This window comes from Thermobia domestica, unplaced genomic scaffold, assembly GCF_964235325.1.
Source record: "Thermobia domestica unplaced genomic scaffold, izTheDome1.hap1.1 HAP1_SCAFFOLD_610, whole genome shotgun sequence".
NCBI classification, from domain to species: domain Eukaryota; kingdom Metazoa; phylum Arthropoda; class Insecta; order Zygentoma; family Lepismatidae; genus Thermobia; species Thermobia domestica.
The window spans coordinates 68560-91699 of record NW_027656320.1 but is presented as its reverse complement, the minus strand read 5'-3'; the positions used below and the strand labels follow the sequence as shown (position 1 = coordinate 91699).

At 39.1% G+C, this 23140-nt stretch overlaps 1 protein-coding gene across 1 annotated transcript in view; it reads left to right on the top strand.

Annotated features, from left to right (window-relative positions):
- The first annotated feature begins 14220 nt into the window (after window positions 1-14220).
- The window catches only part of LOC145677109 (uncharacterized), a 63058-nt gene continuing 54138 nt past the window's right edge, over window positions 14221-23140 (top strand). Inside the window, exon 1 of the mRNA XM_081747766.1 lies at window positions 14221-14376. The gene's annotated coding sequence lies outside the window, so the exon portion shown is untranslated. The remainder of the gene's footprint in view (window positions 14377-23140) is intronic.

Genomic DNA, 23140 nt, shown 5'->3' with positions numbered 1-23140 from the left:
AATTTCAGGATATAGAAATTGCAGCGGGTCAGACTTAATGTGATTTGATATTTGACAGTTGAAGCTACTAGATGTGTTGGAATTCTTATAATTACACGTGAGGTATTGTGCCACGAAGATGAGTGGGATTTCCGCAACACTGTGCTGTATTTTACATTTTTTTCTTCGAAAAAAAGGCATAAGTGCTGCGCCGACCCGTGAAGAAATCTGTGCTATTTATGGGCAAGACATATTATCAAAAGTAACAGTCATATAATAGTTCTGTTTGGAAATTTCGATATCTAAGATGCTCCTTGCGGTGCGCGACCAATAATAATAAAACAAAGAGATGCATTTTTGTGAAAGTCGAGCAAGACTGGCATGTAAGGAGTCATGATATCGCCGATGACCTAATTATCCATAACCAAACAGTGTTAAAATATTTAGAAAACGATGGCTAATAATAATAATAATAATAATAATAATAAAGCTTAAAGATTGAGTGACACATGATCTCCTCAAGAACATTTTACTCGATCAAATTTCCATATGCAATAATCTGTTGAAACGTAGCGAACTTCGGACATTTCTCAAGCGTTTGATCACATGTGATGAAAAATTGATAACCAATGACAACAATGTGCGAAAAAGATGATGGTTCAAGCGAGGAGAAGGTCAATTAATAGTCTGTGACAAAGTACATACTGGCATCCAGGAGGGTTATGCTGTGCGTATACGTATGGTGGGATCACTTGGAAGTTGTGTATCACAAGTTACTGCCGCCCTCCAGAACGATGGACTCGGACCTATATTGTGGGTAATTAGCGCTAGAGCCTGTCTATTTCAGGGGTGCCCTCGGAAAATATGCGAAACATTTCAGCCCCAGCCCCGCAACTCTCTGACGGAGGAAACCATCCCTTTGTTTAGGGACAAGAAGTGAATAACGTCAGCTATGTTGCCAATTTGTCAGTCAGTCGTTTGGTCTTGAAGAGTGAAAATCGTAGGCTACTTAGAATGGCAAACAAGGCAGAGCACAGCGAGGTCCGTGAAATAATTCATTGTGGCAACGCTTCCGCATCCAACAATTGAAGGATCTCAGACACTGTAACTTGTCTCTACTCTTTCGAGGGAGGTACGGGATAATACACATCGACAGCAGCGCCAGAAGGGGCAGACTTGAAATAGAAAAGCTCTAGTGGACGTAACAATTCAAAAGAAACGGTTGTAACTGGTGAACAGAAAGAGTGTCGTACACGAATTCGAAAATGCCAAACCGCATTTATCTTTCACCGTCAAAAATTGCGAGAAATTGACTGGGAGGTTTCAATGCATCCTCCATCTAACCCGGATCTAGCACCGTCAGACTGTCGTTTGTTTCGGTCTGTACAGAATTTCCTCAATGGTGTTAAGTTCATTTGGAGAGATTCCTGTGAAAACTACGTGTCACCTTTTTTTTTTTTTGACCAGAAACCACAGAAGTTATATTACAGCGGAATTATGGTAATACCAGAAACTCAACGAACAAAATTGTGCATAAGTGGTTGCATAATGTTAGTTTCAAATAACATTGAATGTAGTCTTAATTTGTTTATCTCGAAAGGCTCAGTAATTTTTAGGCAACCTAATATTTCACATATTTATTTACTCTTAAAGATTTTATGTAAACATAATCGTTTTTCGTGCATAGCCGGGCACTTCTGTTAGTGTTTAATGTAAAGAATATTAGTACCTACCCAGACAACACGTACGTGTACGACACATGTGCACTATCCATGCATAATCCGTACATTTGCACATGTGCATTTGTGTGGATGATGAACACATACATAACCCGTGCATAAGCCGTACACGTGAATTTGCGTGGATGAAGCACATATACATAACCCGTGTATGTGCACATGTGCATTTACGTGGGTTATGCACATGTACATAACCAGTGACTAAGTCGTGCATGTGCACATGTGCATTTGCATGGATAAAGTACACATTTACATAACCCGTGCCTAAGCTGTTACATACACATGTGCATTTGCGTGGATGAAGTACAAGTACAGAACCCGTGCTTAAAGCCGCTATGTGCACATGTGCATTTGCATGGATGAAGTACACATTTATGTAACTCGTGCTGTAGCCGTTATATACGCATGTGCATTTGTGTGGATGCAGCGCACGCACGTAACCCGTGCTTAAGCCGTTATGTACACATGTGCATTTGCGTGGATGCAGCGCACGTACAGAACCCGTACTTAAGCCGTTATGTGCACATGTGCATTTGCATGGATGAAGCACACATTTATATAACCCGTACTTAAGCCGTTATGTACACATGTGCATTTGCATGGATGCAGCGCACGTACGTAACCCGTGCTTAAGCCGTTATATGCACATGTGCATTTGCATGGATGAAGCACACATTTATATAACCCGTGCTGTAGCCGTTATATACACATGTGCTTTTGCGTGGATGCAGCGCATGTACATAACCCATGCTTGAGCTGTATGTGCACATGTGCATTTGAGTGGATGAAGCACATTTAAATTACCGGTGCTTAAGACCTTGTGTGCACATGGATATTTGCACGGCTATTGCACGTGTGTATGAGACGTCCATATTACCGTGCAAGTGTATAATTTTACTTTCATTCTTTTACTCTCATTCTCATCAACAGAAGGTAACCTCCATTTTTGGTAGGTGTCGTTTTTCCTCCAGGCGGTGTTATAGAGATTTTTTCGACGAATAACAGCTGAATGATTGTAAAAACTCCATAACGTCCACTGAGCTAGGATACAATTTCAACAGGTGGCAGCATTGTACTGATGTAACTACAGTCATACAGTTCATAGGTTTACAAAATTATTTTCGTGACCTATTACAGCAAAATATGTTGCGTTATTTGTTGCTTGGCAAACATGTCAAAGATCCTACCTAAAGCTTTGCTTCTTGCAAATAATAAACTCCAAAACTAAAATTCTCACTGACAATTATTAGTTACTTCTTATATACTTTGAAGGTGATGTCTTTGCAGTTATCTTCATCACTATCGTTCTTCAAAATGCCTTTCCTTTCCAGCGTGAGGCTATACTAAATCATGTAACCAAAGCCGCCTTCGATATATTCCAGCTCCACATGGCAGCTACATATTCTGTCCTGTCTACCTACTTCCATTTTCATACAGACACCCATCATGAATAGTACAGGTCAGAGAAGGACGACTATTACATTGCTATTCTGCAATATTCGTTCGTTACCTACCAACCGAGTTCTCCTAGAAACTTTAGCAACTCAGCACAATGCAGATAGCATTCTTCTTAATGAAACCTTTCTAAAACGATCTGACCGCTTCTATCTTCCACGTTATCATCTCATACGCTCTGATCTGCCACAAAACATCGCACGTGGTGGTGCAGCAATAGCCGTTAAGCATTCTATTCCACGACGCCATATCATACCACCTTCTCCCGGGCAATATCCCGAACATGTCATACAGACGCTCTATTTTCCAGCTACTACTATTACCATCGCCACCACCTATGTTCGATCTACACAGCCACTTCCGTATCGTTTTCTGACATACTTAGATCTCAACTTTAAAACATACATCTTCTTAGCAGACATCAACTACCATTCTCGTACAGCAGCTCAGAAACAACGCTTTCATGATTTCCTCCAAACTACTCATAGTTCTTTACTGCAACTGCCGCATCCTACTCGTCCGGAAAGCGACACTAGTCCCGACGTGGCAATCATTTCCAATAATCTGTTACCACTTACTACTATAGATGTCCTTGGTTCCATAGGTAGTGATCATCTCCCAATACTTCTCTCTATAACTCCACGTCTGACATCCACTGCATCTGCATCACCACGCACACCCAGATATAACTTTAGCAAAGCTCGGTGGGATCAGTACAGCACTTATATTACCGAAAATCTGCCGGCTACTGCACCTACTCTCACAACAGTTGCATCTATTGAAACACTCTCACATACTCTGACTGACATAGTGTCTCACGCTACGGATTACGCAGTTCCTAAATGTACCACCAAATCATCTAGACCTCGTTTACCAGCACGCGCCCTCGATCTTCTCCGACGCTCACACGAGTATTTAACAGAGTTTCGTCGCACACATGACCGCCGATTTCTTCTTCTCCATCGTCAATTCCAACGAACGGTTCAGAACTACATAGTAGCCCGCAAACGACTAGACTGGCGTGCCTCCTGTAATGCTTTGCGCCAAGAAACAAATCCTACTAAATTCTGGAATGCCTTTAAACGTCTAACATTTCAGAAACAGGGCCCACAATACCCTATCATATGTGCTGACCAAGTACCAACGACGGATGAAGAAAAGGCAACTGCTTTCGCTACATATCTTGAGGGAGTCTTCACTCCACACACTACACCTTTGTTCACTTGTCCTACAGATACCCATATCTCACACGCTGGTTCTCTAGTGCAGCCATCATTTCAACCTGATTTCAACTACCACCTTGATCCCACAAATCAGCTCACTGCTCCAATAACATCAGATGATATTACAGCTGTTCTTAAATGCCGTCGCAACACAGCTCCGGGGGCAGACTCAATTACGTATCGTCAACTGCTTAAGGCACCTGTGGCGTTTCTAGTCTTACTTGCTTCTTTGTATACAACTATTTTATCTACAGGCTATTTTCCAACTACATGGAAACTTGCTAAAATTGTGGTCTTTCTAAAACCTCGCAAAGATCCAACTGCTGTGTCATCTTACAGACCCATTAGCCCTTCTAACGTGTTTAGCAAGACACTAGAACGCCTTCTGGTAAAACGGCTACATCACTATCTACAAATCACGAACAAACTACCAATTATTCAAGCTGGATTCCGTCCACTCTATAGCACTGCTGATCAATTACTCAAACGTTCTACATTACTTGTCAACCATTTTAATAAGCGTTTGCCATCTGTTTTGATCTCCTTTGATATTGAAAGAGCGTTTGATACTGTTTGGCATGAGGGGTTAATTTACAAACTCAAACGTCTACTTCCTCACAGCTATGTCCGATTAATAGCCAATTTTCTACATCAGCGCCAGGCTTTCGTTCAGATCAACAGGGCAAAGTCACGCATCTTTCAACTCCGCGCCGGTGTGCCCCAAGGATCTGTGTTATCTCCTGTATTATATATTCTTTATGTAGCCGACATGCCTCAACCTCAGCCCCCACTATATGCCTTACAATTTGCTGATGATACCGCTTATATCGCATTGGGATCTTCTGTGGATCGCATTAATCAACTCCTACAACCAGCTTTGGACAAACTAGTTACATGGTGCCTGAAATGGAAGCTCAAGCTGAATTCAACTAAGACTCAAATGACTCTCTTTGGGCTCAAACGCAATAAATACTGTAACAGTCGCAATCCGGAACGTCTACATTTAACCCTTTTTGACTCTCCAATCCCAATTCAAAACAGTCTCAAATATCTGGGAGTAATATTCGACAAACATCTTACTTGGAAGCCTCATCTAAAACAATTGGAAGCTAATATCCGGCGCCGTTTGAACCTTTTACGAAACCTTAAAGGCACCACGTGGGGTCTTAATACAAAACTTATACTGCTAACATATGAAGTCTTCGTACGCCCAGCACTCACGTATGGACATCTTGCCTGGTTATCAGCAGCACCAACTTACTATGAACGTCTGAAAGTTCTCGAAAGACATGCCTTACGTCTGGCCTACTCTCTCGCTTTCGATACTCCCACTGCTGAAATATATCGTCGTGCGCAATTTCCAACTATTTTGCCACACCTCTACCATCTACGGCAACGCTACATAGCGACACGAATCCAATTGGCACATCCCATTGTCCATGAGCTGTTAGACCAAGTTCCTGCTGTACCACGCTATGCCTACCCACCACTGGATCATCTGTTAGCAATATACGAATGCACCGAAGCCATAGATCAGTATAATCCTGACCGCCGTATCTACCACCGAAATCCACATATATATTGCTCATAACCTCCGCACATGTACCCAAGAAACATTTTAACACAATAGCCACCTCTTTCACATCCTCGTCAACTTGATTTGCTATTAGTTCCTTACTTCAATCCACATTACTCTATAGCCTGAAATCATTCTCCATGTCATCAAATTCAAAAAAGTTGAAAATATCTCTGGCCACAGAGAAGGTGTTGCCTTCTACGGCCCGCCCATCCATTGGATGGGAATGAAACTCTTGTTAAAAAAAATTTGCAGTTATAGATGGTGTTACTGCGTAAGACACTAAATATATAAACTCCTTTTTTTCGTTGCATCTCGAATTTGCTTTTACATCACCTCTGTACTACGAGGAAATCACCTGGGTACTGCTTCAAATCACCTCTATCGTACATGTAAATTATCCGGGTACTGCGTGTAAATCACCTCTGTCCTACATGTAAATCACTTGAGTACTGCGTGTAAATCACCTGTGTGTTACGTGTAACTCATCTCTGTCCTACATGTAAATCACCTGGGTACTGCGTGTAAATCACCTGTGTGTTACGTGTAAATCATCTCTGTCCTATATGTAAATCACCTGGTTACTGCGTGTAAATCACCTGTGTGCTACATGTAAATCACCTGTGTGCTACGTATAAATCACCACTGTCCTACATGTAAATCACCTGTGAACTACATGTAAATCAAATACGTGCTACTTGTAAATCACCTGCGCGGTAGGTGTAAATCACTTGTGCAGGACGTGTACGTGTGCATTGCACATGTTCTGTGCACGTGAAGATGTTGAATAGAACCTGGCATGTAGGGGAAAGTCGTCTGGTATCGGACAGCGGGTGGTATCGGACAAAAGCAGTTTTCGTTATTGGCGGCACCTGTCAAGCATACAGTGAGTTGATCGGGATGAATTAGCCAAACCCATGCCATAGTGGATTTGTCCGATGAACGATGTATCTCGTGCTTCAAGGTTTTCGTATTTTTGCGAGTGATCAGGTGCATGGAGATAGATTTGTATGGCTGCAACTTGTCACAAAGTAAATGTATTGATATATTGTTGCTATCACTGCACTTATTAGGGTGTATATATATTATAATTTAGGCGTATAGTTGCATTCATGTTGTTACAAGCCGGTAGATAACCATTCATAAGTTGCAAGTCTTTCGGCTGGTATCGGACAAAATGGAATCGCGTGGTATCGGACAAAACATTGGTAAGTAAGTGTTTTTAATGGTTTCTGTGTTGTTTTTTTTTCATGAAACCATGGGGAAAATACGTGACAATTTGGATGAAGAAAATATGAAGTTGGCCATGGACAAAGTTATTTCCAAAGAAGCACGTGCGACCAGTGCTAGATATGGTGTTCCTTAGAGCATGTTAGGAGATCGTGTCGAAAAACTGTCGGAAGTGAAGGAGACAACAGCTAAGCCTTGCTGCTCGGATAACAAAGGCACATTTAGTAGAACGTGACCAAGAAGAAGTACTATACAGTCATGTAAAGGCTTTGTATAGTTATCTAGTATAATGCCACTAAGAATACCAGAAGTTTTAAAACTAGTTTAAAACTTGCTGAAAAACTAAACATTATAATCTGCGAGGAGTCTTTTGATGATTGGATACAGCGCCATGGACAAGATTTGGTCCATGGACAATGTGCAAATTTTGAAGGCAGACTGTTTTATCATTGTGATTTGTGTCAGAGTAAAAAATAACAACTCTTGATGAGACTAAGAATTTTAAGATCTATTTTAACTTTTATTTTAGGCTATATTTGAAAGCGTAATAAAACTGTATTTTGTGTGTAAGAACTCCTGTAAGAAAACAGCTAATATTTGCAATTTGTTCTGTTATTAAATTATCTCAAAAGACTAATTCTCTATAGTTTTATGTTTGTCCGATACCACCCTCCACTTTTTAAGAACGCTAATTTGTGTTACTTTTGATTTTCTACAAAAATATATATTATTAGTTTTTACCTGTCAAATCACCTTTAACATGTTGTGTGTAAGATACCAAGGTATCATTTTGTACATTAAGTAATTTGATATAGCTATTTTTCAGCCTGACAAACTAAAAAAGCTAAGGTGTCCGATACCAGACGACCTTCCCCTATATGTGCATTACATGTACAGGCGTGCATTTATACAGATGATGCACATGTTGCATCCGTGCAATTGTACATGTACTATACGGATACTGTACGTGCATTGTGCTGTCTGGGTAGTAGTGAAAGTTGTTCTGGAGAAGCAATATTTCTTTCTCCCAAGGACAAAATTACACAACTTTTGACATGTTTTGTAGCTAAATAACTAATTTTACTATTTTCAGAGACAAAAAATATATATATTAAAAAATCAACTATTCTTTGATATTAAGATATACATGCCTATTTTTAAATATTAAAAATAATGTTGAATGAACACATATTTCTAAGATCGTACTTTCGTTCTAAAATAAACTTACAGTCAGGCTAAAGAAGGAATATAAAAAATGAAATATTACAAAGTGGAAGTAAATACTTCACGTTTTTGGAGAACTTTACAGAAATCGTGCGTACTACGGAGCAGTGGAACGCATTGCTTTCGAGAATTTTAGTGTCGAGCTGAAAAATAGTGCTATTGTAACTATCAATATAGGGAAAGAACAGACTGATTGTACTAATCAACATGACAAATGTAGGCGTAAACGGGTAATCCCCGTTCATAGCTTATAGTTCTCTCATTAATAACATTTCCCGTTTTCTTCACTTGATTGGAAAGATTCTGATAGATAATAGATGATTTCGCAATTTCCTGATATTCCGTGAGTCGTGTGATAGCGGAGCGTTCACAGGAGCAGTGACGAGGGTAGAATGGGGCGGTGGTATCGTCCGTCCCCGAAATAACCCCTTGTAAGTTAACGTAGATGAAGTATTGTGCTGCCAAAATGTCTTGAGCCGTGGCAAAAATGCGAACTAAAGCTCACACCCTCGCGTTTAGCCAATAAGGGTTCAGCTGTTGCTAAGCGAGAGAAAGTGAGTGGAATTCCTTCAGATGATAGCAGCGCTTTCAACGGAAGACTAGGGATCAAGTCAATGTGGTATAATAATAGTATAAAACTGTCTCTGCCTCTCCACTAGGCCCGCCCTCTATCATCAATGCACATGATGAATCGCCACCAGTGGCCATTGGTACATTTTAGATGACCACGTGCATTTTATGGTCCAGCCCAAGATGGTAGTATCCGCCCGGAGTGCCTGAATTCGAAATGTATGTATTTTATGTGTCCACGGTCCTTGGAACTGTATCTACGAGCATAATATAAAATCACATATTATTAATATGTTCTTTTTATGCTTTATATATTGTAGTTAGCTGTTGTTGGTTCTTTAAAGAAGTACATTTTTATAGTAACAAAATGATAGGTTTAATTTCTTTTCATTGTAGCGCGTGTTATTATTTCACGGTGTTAAATGTAATGATTTTATTGGTTCTGCACGCAAAACTACTAAACGCAGCTTCTGTTGTCAAGCTAAGCCTGTTCCTGAACGACCTCGGCCACCAAATATAGCGATCTTTATTCCTGGGACCAATGGTTCTCAATCGATGTGTCTCGACACACTGGTGTATCATGCAGTCCCCTAAGGTGTGTCGTGAAATGTTAGAATGTAAAAATCATGAATAATTTAATAATAATTAGTTAAAATCGAGACAGACTATACCAGTCAACACCTCAAGCGGTAGCAATAATGCTCAGTGCTATATAGAGTCTTTATTAAAAAAAATAATAGGTTTCACTATTATAATAGATATTATTACAGTACAACCCCTCAAATCCGAACTAATTGGGGCTGAAGCCTGTTCGGATTTCGGGATGTTCGGATTACCCGGGAAATAATATTACGTACTTATTTCGTCACTGAATTGGCGGTGAAACAACGACTGAGGTTAGACAGGGTGGCCCAGTGGTCGAAAAGGCAGTGACCTTGACTGGCGGGTGTACACTCATGTCCAATGATTTAGAATAAGCATTAAGTCTCAAAATGTTAAAACCTTAAAAAAACTAAATTTGTGTGATTAAATCTATTTTTTTTCATTTTCCAGCTGTAGTTTTTTTTGTCCTGAGAACGTGTTCGGATTTGCCGGGTTTTCGGATTTCCGGGGTTCGGATTTGAGGGGTTGTACTGTATTATTATTTATAATAATAATATGAAGCAAGTGTATCGCAATGTCCTGGACGCAGGGCCGTGCCATGGGGGGGCGAGCGGGGCGGCGGCCCCGGGCGCCTAAGTAAGGGGGCGAAAAATTCGGGAGAAAAAGGGAAAAAAGGAAAAATTGCTTCGAATATATGTATGGGGGCGCCGTCGTATACTCTCGCCCCGGGCGCTGATTTTCCACGGCACGGCCCTGCCTGGACGTTCAGTAAAGTGTGCCGTCAAATCAAAAAAGGTTGAGAATCACTGCCTTAGACAATGGGCTACTTGCCAACCAAATTTCGTTGATCCGGTCAATATTTACCGAGAAATAAAGCACCACATTCGCCTGTACACTTATATATCTGGATTGACATCAGAAGCTCACGCATACGTATGCCGGAACTAATAATGCAGTATATATTCTCGGTATACTAGTCAGTAATGCATGTATCTAACAAGTGTTTAATGTAATGAAAGCGTCAGATGACAATAAAAAGAATGTCAACAAAAATGACCTGTAAATTTTTCCATAAGATGGTTGTGGAGAGTAGGGCTTTTCTTCAGCAGCGAAGAACTCCAAAAAATATGAATAATTTGGCAGCGTTTATAATCACTAATTTACATTATAATCTGGAAGCAAACTTAATTTGTGGAAAAAGCATTGCATTTAATGATTTTTAAGTCAAAGTGTCCTCCTTTCTGATTTTACAAATCTGGCAATCCTAGGTAGTATAGATGTTTTGAGTATTTCGTAGAATTCACGATGTTACCTAGATCGAGTGTTACAACCTTCAAATAGTGTTTTGGCTAAGCGTTATTTGAAAAGAAGCAAAGGAATCATTGTATTTAAAATAATCTGAAAATAGCGTTAAAAACTACAGAAATTACACTGTAATTGAATTGAATGAAAATTACAGAAAAAGACATTTTTCTAAAACACTGCCACCAGCAACCATACTAGTAACCTTCCACGGCTTCTGGAAACCGTCGTAGACGTTGATCCCTATCCGACAACTATTCTGACAGTGAGTATAACCATTTGCAATTGTCGTAGCCATTTTTCACAGGGACAAATTAATGTTTGAAAACTTCCTCGTTATTCTAGTACTCAGAAAACGTCACACCTCCAGACGATGGTCCTTGTTGGCAGATGTCAACTCAAGTGACAAACATGAGCCCAACTTTTTTTTTTTTTTTTTTGGTTACCGATAGCTCAGAACTGTCGAACGACACCTGAACCAAATGCATTGCCGAGGTATTCATCGCGACTAGATGCCCTGGTTTGAACTGTGTGCTCTTCACAATTGTGAACTTTCACACAGTTCTGTTTCACAACAATTGTCTCCTGGTTGATTGGGTACCCACAAGCCCGTAGCCAGCCCGAAAATGTAGGGGGGGCGGTGAAAGTTAGGGGGGCCCGATCAAAAAATATTATAGTTCATTTGCAAGCCTACTGTGAAAAGTTTAGAGGGAACCAGTAAAAAGTTAGGAGGGGGTGGTCCCCCTAGACCTCCTGGATACGGGCCTGGTACCCCAGCCTGTTTTCTGAACACATACAGTGTTTGTGACTTAGTAGGCATGATCTTAGTCCATCCATTGGTTACTTTCCAGAAGGTGATTCCCCACCAGACGTACCATTGGACATTTCAATCGCACCGACCCAATATAACTCCTTGCTTTGGCTTTTTGGAATGTCCAGATCTCAAAGTTTTCACAATGATTGACTACTTATGGTCAGTCTGGGCCTCACATTCCGGAGCAGATTTTCTTCCCATCCTCATTGATGGGATTAAGTGCTGCACTCTACACTATTCCACTGAAAACAATTCATAAGTTACATTCTATAATGAATCAAAGTTCTTCTGCAACTTTACGATGGTCCCACGTCGTGTCAATGAAGTAAGTGACTTTTTTTTTTTTTTTTTTTTAGATATTTCCATTACTTCATAACCATGTGTATCTATATTTACTTTCACAGTGCATGAAAGTAATAATAATAAGCTTATATTTATACTTTTCGCCGTAAATAGCCATTAATAGGAACAAATAAGTCACAGCGTACACCCCGTGAAAGAGTTTGGTTTGTTTTTTCGTAAACCCAAAAACTCTTTAACAAGGTAAATTTTACCAAGCCCAGACTTAAATATACCATTTTACCTCAAATTGAAAGTGCCATATTTAAACATGAATGAATAGAAAAAACATTTAATTTCATTTTAACGTTGTGTTCCATGGACAAGTAAGTATTTTTGCATCCTGAGTGTTATACTGACCCGCTCATCTCAGCAACACTGTTAGTAGTATATCAAACAAAGATTATATCCACAATTATTCCCATAGGAATTCATGAAGAAGAGATTTTTGATTATCCATATCCGAAGATCGACTGGACGGATCACTTCAATCTGTAAGTCCGAGTGGCCCGGCGTAGCGTAGTCGCTAACGTTTTCGTCTTTGGTGCAAGCGGTCCCGGGTTCGATTCACGATAGGGACACTTGGTCGAAAAAGTGTAAAAGCTGAGCCGAGTGTAAAATACATTCTGAGTAAAGTTTTCCTGGGTTTTCCTCATTCATCACCAAGCAAATGCTAGCATGGTATCTAACATAGAAGTCCCAGGCTGCTTCCATCCTTCCCCTTCCTCCAGGGACGTCATCCCTCACACGTGACGGGATAACATGGCCATGGATGCTGAATGCTTAGAAATCTAATTACTAATCCTAATCCTAACGAATCTAACTCCTAACTTGTGAGTGTCTATTTCCTGACCAAAATTGATGATGATCCGTCAAGTAATTCTTAAGATTTTGCAAATACGCACATACAGGGTGTCCCAGAAGGAAAAGGCAATACTTTGGGAAATGGTAATATGAGTGATTCTAAGCAAAAAAGCTAATATGAACATATGTCCTAATCTCAACGGTTTAAGAGCTACATGTTGTGAACCATTTTTTACATTATATTACGTATTGCTCACCCTGTAGTTATTCTACAGAGGTGCCACATAGCCAATTTGAAAGGTGATGGAATGACCTTTCCAAACGATATGCAATAATGTGGCAGTGGTATATTTGGAAGAGAAGTTATTGAGGGATATTTGGAATCAGTGTTGTCATCCAATTTCTCTAAATAATCTTAACTCTCTCAAATTTCCCTCAATAGCTTACCTTCCAAAGACAACACTGCCACATGCTGCATACCGTTGGAAAGGTCATTCTATCACCATTCAAATCCGCTATGTCTTACCTCTGTAAAATAGTTACAGAGTGAACAATACGCAATAAAGTTAAAAATGGTTCCCAACCTGTAGCTCTCAAACCATTGAGATTAGGACCTATGTTCATATGAACTTTTTTGCTTAGAATCACTCATACTACCATTTTTCAAAATATTGCCCCTTCCTCCTGGGACACCCTGTAGGCCTATATAAAGGAGTTTTCGGTTTTAAAAAAAGGGGCCGCCATGGCTCAGTGGTAGAGCGTTCACCTCTGGTTTCTGGGGTCCCGGGTTCGATCCCAGCCCCCACCAAGTGAACTTTGTGCGTGGGTTTCCTCGGGGTTCTCCCGTTTCCTCCCACTTTCTTCATTCCACCATTTCACTCATTACTCATAATCACCGTCTCCTTTAGCCTAATCGGCATAACCACGGGACGTAAAACTCAAAGATTTCATTTCATTTTTTCGGTTTAAAAAAAGTTAGAATAGAATCGACGTATCATTATTAAAATGTTATGATTTCATTTTAAAAATAAACAATAAAATCTTAGTTTCGAAAGCCAGAATTTGTTTTAGGACCTATAATGAGTCTTGTTGTGAATTCTATATTCTGTAGCTGTGTCATTCTTCTGTTGTCACTCAAAGGCTACGCGAATGGAAAAACATATTTTAAAACCGAAGTCCATCACTTTCCATTACCGTGTCATTGTTTTGTTTACACACACAAAAAGAAGACGACGAAGAAGAAATACGAATTGCTATTGTATGAGAATGATTATTATTAATAAGAGAGGACTTCCTCCCATTACACATGCAGAGCCTTACTTACCTCAAACTCATTCGCAATGAAGCGGGAATCCCACAGGTCACAATTGCCTGTGATTGGTTGGAGGCATGTAATGAACTAAAAGCCTTGAAAGAATCCTATACATTCGGTGTTACATACGTTCCGCAGGCAGTTGTAAGCAGTGTTTTGTTTGTGATTGTCGGAGAATCCAGTTCCTTTCTTACCCATTCACGTTGGTAAGTACTTTACAACTAGTTTCGTACAAGGCTATTAGTCTTACATAATATTTCAACGTAATGAAGCAATGCGTCTGGAGTCACTAAGTTGTTTTGTTATCGGAAAGTTTAACGTGATCATTTTAGGACCGCAGTGAAGTTCATTACACTTTTCTACTTTTAGATTCCCTGAAACGTAAGATATATTTCCATATTTTTAGTGGTTTGCATACACTATGCTTGCCAGATGTCTCGGTTTGACCGGGACAGTCCCGGTTTTGAGGCCAGTTTCGTGTTTAGTCCCAGTAAGACGGAGAAATTTAGTTTCTAGTCGCACGAGTTACTTAACAATTTCTAACGCCTTTTCACACTGGCGTCTCTGGCATGTAAAATTTAGGGGGGGGGGGATATCAAAGAAAGTGATTTAAATGGTAGTACCTAGCCCAACCTACTATCTTCGATTTCATTTGTCACCTTTCTGCTTAACTTCACGGACCCCCTAAGGTATATCAAGAAGTGTTATAATCGTTTCACAGCCTGAATATTATATTCCAAATAAATATAATTATTATTTATATATTATTATATCGTTAGTAAATAAATTAAAATAAAATAAAATATTGAATATTTTGCACTACAAAATATTTTTTGGGAGACGCGTCCCCCTCGTCCCCCCGCCAGAGACGCCCATGCTTTTCCATAGAGAAGTTCATGGAAGAGTCAACAGTAAGAGAACTAATGGTCTGCAAAATGAACTTTGCAATGACTTGCAGTGAAATCTTTGATAAACAAGAATTTTACGAATGATCCAAAGAAATGGATCAAAAGATTGTGATCTTGGTCAAGAATTAGTTTTTGGATCAAGGGCCACAAAATCTTTGAACGGCCCCTAAATCGAGTTTTCGTATTATCTACGGAATAAACACATCATACTGAGTTAAGTGATAGTTTGGGTTTAGCTACACTATATGCAGTTCTCCAGATATAAGGCGTACAAGAAAAGATTTGATTTAAATATATTGAATCTTGGATCAGGAGCCACAAAATTTTTGAACAGTCCCTAAATCCAGTATTTTGTACTAAATGAGTACATCATACTGAGTTAAGTGATAGTTTGAATTTGGCTACACTGTATGTAGTTCTCCAGATATAAGGGGTGCGAGAAAATTTTTAAATGAAATATGTTGGATCTTTTGATCCAATAAATAATAATAGGTGCTCTTTGAGAAAAGTTCATTCAAATAAAAGGTATAAGCCTGAATAGTGTGTGTAATGCTTCTTTTCCTCCTTGTTTTGCGGATATTAAACAAATTAGTTGTTAAATTTTATCTTGCTAAAAAAAAATCTTTTATTTGTACATATTTTAGCAGAAACAAGTCTTGAGAGAAATTAAACTGCTTAAGAAAAAATCTTTAAGTTTTACGTCCCACGTTATGCCGGCTAGGCTAAAGGAGACGGTGATGATGATAAATAAATGGATGGTAGAATGAAGAAAGTGCGAGGAAAGGAAGAACTCCGAGAAAACCCACGCACACGGTGTTTGTCCATCATAAAGCTCACTTGGCGCGAGCTAGAATCAAACCAAGAACCTAAAGCACAAGAGGTGAACGGTCTACCTCCCGGTGGGGGCACTCGGTCGAAAAAGTGTAAAATGCTTTTTCAGGCCAGCCACCCTGAATGAGGTTTTCCTGGGTTTTCCTCATTCTCATCAGGCAAATGCTGGGGTGGTACCTAACTTATGGGTTCCAGGCAGATTCCTTCCATCCCCAATCCTTTATTCCTTCCCTTTCCCCGGATAGTGTGCTCGCCGAGGGACGTCATCCCTCATATACGTGAAGGGCTAAATGGCCATAGATGCCGAAAGCCCAGAAATCTAATTTCTAATGCCCTACCACTGAACCACCGAGACCCCGAACTGCTTGAGAAATTAGAATACCAAACTTACATACTGCGCTGCAAATTCTGAGACTAAAATGCCTCAAAGTGATTTCTGCATTATTATTATTATTATTATTATTATTATTATTATTATTATTATTATTATTATTATTATTATTATTATTATTATTATTATTATTATTAGGTACTACAAAACAAAATAGTCTTTGTTCATAGTAATATTTATGCAGTGTAAATTGGTTTCAATTCTGAGTGGTGTATAGGAATAAATCTTAGAATTGTGAAAAACGTGCATTATGAATGAGATATGATGTTATTGCTCTTTACTTAGAATTTTAGTACGTAACGGTGCCTCAGTGGTAGAGCGCTCACCTCGAACGTTTGAGGTTCCGGTTTCGGTTCCTGCTTGGGACAAATGAGCTTTGTGGTAGACAAACGTCGTATACATGGTTTTTCTTAAAGTTTTCCTGTTCCTTCTCAATTTTTCATTCCACCACTTCATTTATTCTCATCATTACAGTCTTCCTTAGTATTTCCTCTCAGCATAATCGTGAAACGTTAGGCTAACAAAAAGAAGTTAATAAAATTAAAAGGCAATGAAAAATACGAAATATTTAGAGAGTAAGTTATTAGCAGGTTTCAAAACACTATTGTGTAAACAAATTATTGCTTTCAAAATCTTTTCGTGTATATTTAATAGCATTTAATATACATTACCTGGCTTTTCCACGTTTTTAATATTCTTCCGGGTCTTTTTCACTTTTTTTTTTTTTTTTTTTTTTGAGTGGGACGAATTTAGCGCAGACCCATAAAATTTATCATCCAGCTTGAAAAGTTTACTAAGTAAGCCATATCTATATATTAATAGCGGAATCTGTGAACAAAAAACTTCAGATCCAAATTGAAAGTGATTATGTTTGTGACTCCTAATCTGTTGAACCACCCGACCGATCTCGATCAAACTTTCAACATAGATAAAGTTCGGATCTGGGATGTTTTCATCATTTTACTCTGATAACACAATGTAAGGGAGGGAAAGGGGGACATATATGTAAAAAATAAATAAATAAATAAAAGTGACTGTCTTTGTTACTTCATCACGTTTAAACTTCCCGACCGATCTTAACCAAATTATCAACATAGATGAGGTTCGGACCTGGGGTGGTTTTTATCATATCCCTTTGACGGCAGAACTTAGGGTAGGAGGAGAGGAGGGGAGAGATATATAAAAATAAATAAAACTTAATAACTTTTGAACCACCTGACCGACCTCGATCAAATTTTCAACATAGATGACGTTCGAGCCTGTTAAGTTTTTAAAAAGATATTTTCACTTTAACGGTAGAACCTAGGGAGGGGAAGGAGAGATTTATATATAAAAATAAATAGAACTTAACTCTTGAACCACTCAACAGATCTCGATCAAATTTTTAACATATATGACATTCAGGCCTGGGATAATTTCTATCATGCCGCAACATGGAGAGGGGAGAGGAATATATAAAAATCACAGAAAGTCACCAATATCAAAGAACGCTTTTAGTGATAGTAAAAACGGAACATCTTACTATTTTCCCCTAATTTAACCCAGCAAAATTCGGGTGCGTCTTAGATTCGAGGACGTCTTAAATTCGGGTAATTATCGAGAAATTCTTAATTAAAGATATTATTAACGTGTTATTAAAACTACTTTGGTAGCCATAAGTATTTTTAATTTTGTATCATATTCAATCATTCAGACAACAATAGTGTCCCGCGCTTGCGCAGAACGTGCGGGTTTGCTAATTAGCAGGCCCTGAAACTTTTTTTTTTTGTTACATTCGACCCTGGAAATGTTTCTTCCACATTTCTCAATTTTCAGCTTCCTCTTTTAACTCCCAATACTTTCTTCTCTTTTTAAAATCATTGATCAGTTCTTCTTCTTCCTACTCCACGCTTTCCTTCTAACTTTCTTTCTATGGCTGTATGAAGACTATTTCTTCGCAACACGTGTCCAATCCAATTGACCTTCCTACGAAGGATGCTGACGTAAAACGTCATCTTCCTCCTATTCGTTTAAATACATCTTTTGTTACTTTCTCTGTCCATTTTATCTTCTCCATCTTCCTCTAACACCACATTTCGAAGCTCTCCAAATATTTCTTCTCTAACTTCCGTAATGTCTAAGTCTCTGAACCATACAGTCTAGTGCTCCAGATATAGCACTTGAGCAACTTCTTCCTAAGTCCAATGCTTCTTTCGCTATGGCAATTCTTGACCTGATCTCTTTGGTGCGGAAGCGTCTCTCGTCAAAATACTTCCCAGATACTTGAAATTATTGACCTCTTCAAATTCTCTTTGTTCTATTCTGACCCATAAGAGCGCGTTTCACGGCATATTCTCATCGCTTTCGAGTTTTCGATGTTGCTTTCCATTCCATATAGTTTTCCAATATACCGGAAACAAGTTATTAAATCTATTATTAGATTTAATTTTCTGGAACTGTGTTGTTTTCATAACCAGAAATCTAAAAGGTCAGTTTATTATATTACAATAGTATTGAACTTTAAAATTTCTACAGTACGGTATGCGAAAATTTTCATACACAAATATTAGTTAATTCGCAGCAATTTCTTAAAAAAATATTTACCTAGATACAACTAGTTTATGCTACGCTCTTAGAAAACAAGCAATCTATGTACTTTGTAAATAAAAATGAAAGTGATTATCTTCGTGATTATAACTCTTGAACCACCCGACTGATCTCGATCAAAATGTCAACATAGTTGAGGTTCGGGCCTGGAAGTATTTTTTTATTTTACTTTGACGGCAGAACTTACGAGAGGGAAGAGGGGAGATATATAAAAATAAATAAAACTTAATAACTCTTGAATCACGCTACCAATCGCTATCAAATTTGTCACATAGATGACGTTTGGGCTTGGAATGGCTTTTATCATTTCACTTTGAGAATGCAACTTAGGGGAGGGCAGGGGCGATATATAGCCGGATTTAGGGGGTCTAAAGGTGCACTTACACCACCACCCCCTTCGTTGTAAATATACACTATTTAAAATGAGAAGTATTTTGTTAGTAGTAGGGATAGACCGTGTAGCCTAAATGTTGAAGTGGAAAATGAAGTAGGCGAGGATGATAAAGGATTTAGTATTCTTCGGGATGAGTTTGAAAAGGCTATATCCGAGATTAGGAATGGAAAGGCAACAGGAATAGATAACATTCCAATTGAATTCATTAAAAATATAGGAGACAAGGGAAAGAAAGAATTGTGGTGACTATGCAGTGAAATATATGAAACAGGAGAATGGCCAAGAGATTTTCTGAAAACGATCATGATACCGATGGCTAAGAAATCGAACCCAAAGAGATGTGAGGATTATAGAACTATTAGTCTCATATCTCATGCAGCTAAAATTCTGCTCCGAATACTGAACAGAAGGTTATATGGAAGAACAAATAAAGATGTTGAGGAAGAGCAGTTCGGGTTCAGAAGAGGCAAGGGCACTGGAGATGCTATTGGATTATTAAGGGTGATCGGTGAAAGGTTTATAGAAAAAGGGAAAGAGGTGTATGTTGTATTTATTGATCTAGAAAAGGCTTTTGACCGCGTGAATTGGGAATTGTTGTTGGGAGTTCTAACAAAGATAGGGTTGGAATGGAAAGATAGAAGACTCATAAGAAACTTATACATGAACCAACAAGTAAGTGTTAGGATAGGGGAAGAACTGACGGAAGAGAGTGCAATTGGAAGGGGAGTTCGACAAGGATGCTGCCTCTCGCCAACACTATTTAATGTCTATCTAGAAGAAATAGTGAAAAAAGAGCCTACATGATGATGATGGCATTTCGGTAGGAGTTAGAATGATTAGATGTATAAGATTTGCAGACGATATGGCGCTTGTTGCAGAATCTGAAAAGAAAATCAATAAAATGTTAGAAAAAATGAGAAAGGGCTTTGAGGAATATGGGATGAAAATAAATGTTAGAAAGACAAAAGCCACGGTGATTGGAACGAAGGGGTCTGTGTCAAATATAAAAGTAGGAGGGGAGAAAATAGAACAAGTGAATAGTTTTCGATATCTGGGTAGTGTTCTTAGTAATGACATGAAATGCGAACGTGAAATAAAAGCAAGGATAGGAATGGCGAAAGAAGCCTTTAAAAGAAAGAAAAGTCTGTTTTGTGGGACCTTGGACAAAGAGTTGAGAAAAAGACTCATAAAATGCTTCGTGTGGAGTGTTGTACTGTATGGGGCGGAAACGTGGACATTACGTAAAGGTGACGAAAATCGACTGGAAGCCTTCGAAATGTGGGTGTGGAGAAGAATGGAAAGAATTAGTTGGGTCGAGCGGAAAACGAATGAGAGAGTGTTAGAAATGGTGGGTGAGAAAAGAACACTTTTAGACATTATTAGGAAGAGGAAGAGAAACTAGTTGGGACATTGCCTAAGAAGATATTGTATCATGAGGGACGTTCTAGAGGGTATGGTAGCGGGAAAGAGAGGGAGGGGGCGAAGGAGACTACAATTAATGGATGATATTAAAACAGAAAGATCATACGCGAAGACGAAAAGGTTAGCGGAGGACCGTGGAGCATGGAAGCTTCTCAGCTGCAGCAAGTGACCTGCCAATAAAGGCAGAATACCTATGATGATGATGATGATGATGAAAATGAGAAGCGAGCAGTGAAAATAGCAACACTTTCCGAAACTTTCTGCCATAATATTTCCGTTTGGGGCTTAAAAGAAAGCAGAACTTCGTAAAAGCAAAAGTTTAAGTCGATTTTCTAAAGATATAAGGAAAAGGATTCACCAAGCAAAACAATATAACATTGTCAAGTAGGGAAGAAAACACAACGCAGGAGAAGAGAACATTTTTTCCTGCATAATACTTGCAACCCTCCGTTCTGCAAAACACTTTCCTCCGTCCTATGCATCAGTGTTGTCAGGGGTAAAGAATATTGTCACATGTCACTTTGAAGAGTTTCAGTGTGATTGGTTATTTTGGTAGTTATTGGTGCACTCCCCATCAGACAATCCTGGATCCGACCCTGTATATATAAATAAACTAGGGATGCGCACGAGACGAGTCGAAACAGAATTTTCCTGACAAAATTCGAGTCGAGACATAACTCTTCCAATAGAGAAATATATATTTTTCGAGTCGAGACATCATTTCTACAGCACATTTTCGAGACGAGACAGCCTCAAATCTTGTTTCGTGCGCATCCCTAAAATAAGCAAATAAAAATGAAAGTGACTACCTTTATGGCTTAATAACTCTTGAACCACCCCGACCGATTTGGATCAAATTTTCAATATAGGTAAAGTTCGGGCCTGAGCTAGATTTCATCATTTCACTTTGACAGTGCCCCTTAGGAGAGGGTAGATTGAGATATTTAAAAAATGATCGAAAATGACCGATATTAGTATCAAATCTATAGTTTTAGGGGTCACTGAGATGAACAGTGACAATTCCGGTGCCGTTTAAATCCAAATTCAGCCCCGCAACTTGGGGGAGGGGGAAGGGAGGGATATATAAAAATGATCGAAAATGACCGATATTAGTGTCGAGTCCATAGTTTTCGGGTTCGTTGAGTCAAACAATGACACTTCCGAACCAGTTGAAATTCGAATTCATCCCTTAATTCAGAAAATGAAACATTTTTCCCGTGCGAAGAAAGTGTATTCTGCTAGTAGACCTAATACTTGACAACCTTTTTTGTTCTTTTTAGGTATGTAGTAAATAAATAAATACTATATTGAAGGAGAATAAAAATCAACAGTTATTATTGACATGCGACATGGATTTTAGCAGCATAAAAAAAATCGATTATCTCAAAAACTACTCATGAGTATTAAATCCTCGAGCATGTCATTTCAGCTCGATGTGATCCGTTGATTTTGGATAATGTCACACTTAAACTAAAAAAGTTTAAGAGATCGTCATAATTTTGGGCTCATTAAAGGACACTGTGAACTGTCTGTCATTTTGCTAGCTTTCTAAGGGAAAAGTTTGAGTAGTGTACATACAGTTCAGTATTCGTTTTGCCTCGTGTGTGGTTCTCTAACAGTATCAAGGAAGGCACGGAGGCTCAGTTGTGGAGATCTTACCTCTGGTGCGTGCGGTCCCTGGTTCGCTCCTTGGGAAAGTAAGTTAGTACTCCCGTTTCCTCCCACTTCCTCATTCCACCAATTATTTCATCATCAGTCATTTGCTTTAATCATCGTCTCCTTTAGCCTAAAGTAGGGATGGCCACAAAGCTCCGGTTCCGGCAGAACCGGTTCTGCGAGGAACCGGTTTTCAGAACCGGTTCTGGAACCGGTTCCAGATCTGGATCTGAAAACCCGGTTCCAGAACCGGACCTGAGGAACCGGTTCCAGATCTGGATCCGAAAACCCGGTTCCAAAACCGGATCTGAGGAACCCGTTCCAGATCTGGATCCGAAAACCCGGTTCCAGAACCGGATCTTAGGAACCGGTTCCAGACCTGGATCCGAAAACCCGGTTCCGGAACCGGATCTTCTAGAACCGGATCCGTTCAGACCCGAAAACCGGTTCCACCAGGAACCGGTTCTGGCCATCCCTAGCCTAAACGGCATAAACGTGAAACGTTAAACTGAAAGCTTTCATTTCATTTCATTTCGAACAGCATCAAGTTTAAGTTTACAAAACCTTCCTTTTTTCACTTTTCCCGAAAACTACGCATGAAGGTTTATACTCTTCCATATATACTATCATTTTGTTTGGCGCAATAAGACGTATCAATTAGTGTATGTCTCATCTTTGGACATTTTTTTCGTTAAACGCTAGTAACAGGACCTCTGTAATGTAAAATTTCTTTAAGAGGTCTTATCACTGCGAAATTAAAATACCGCTAATTTTACAGTAAT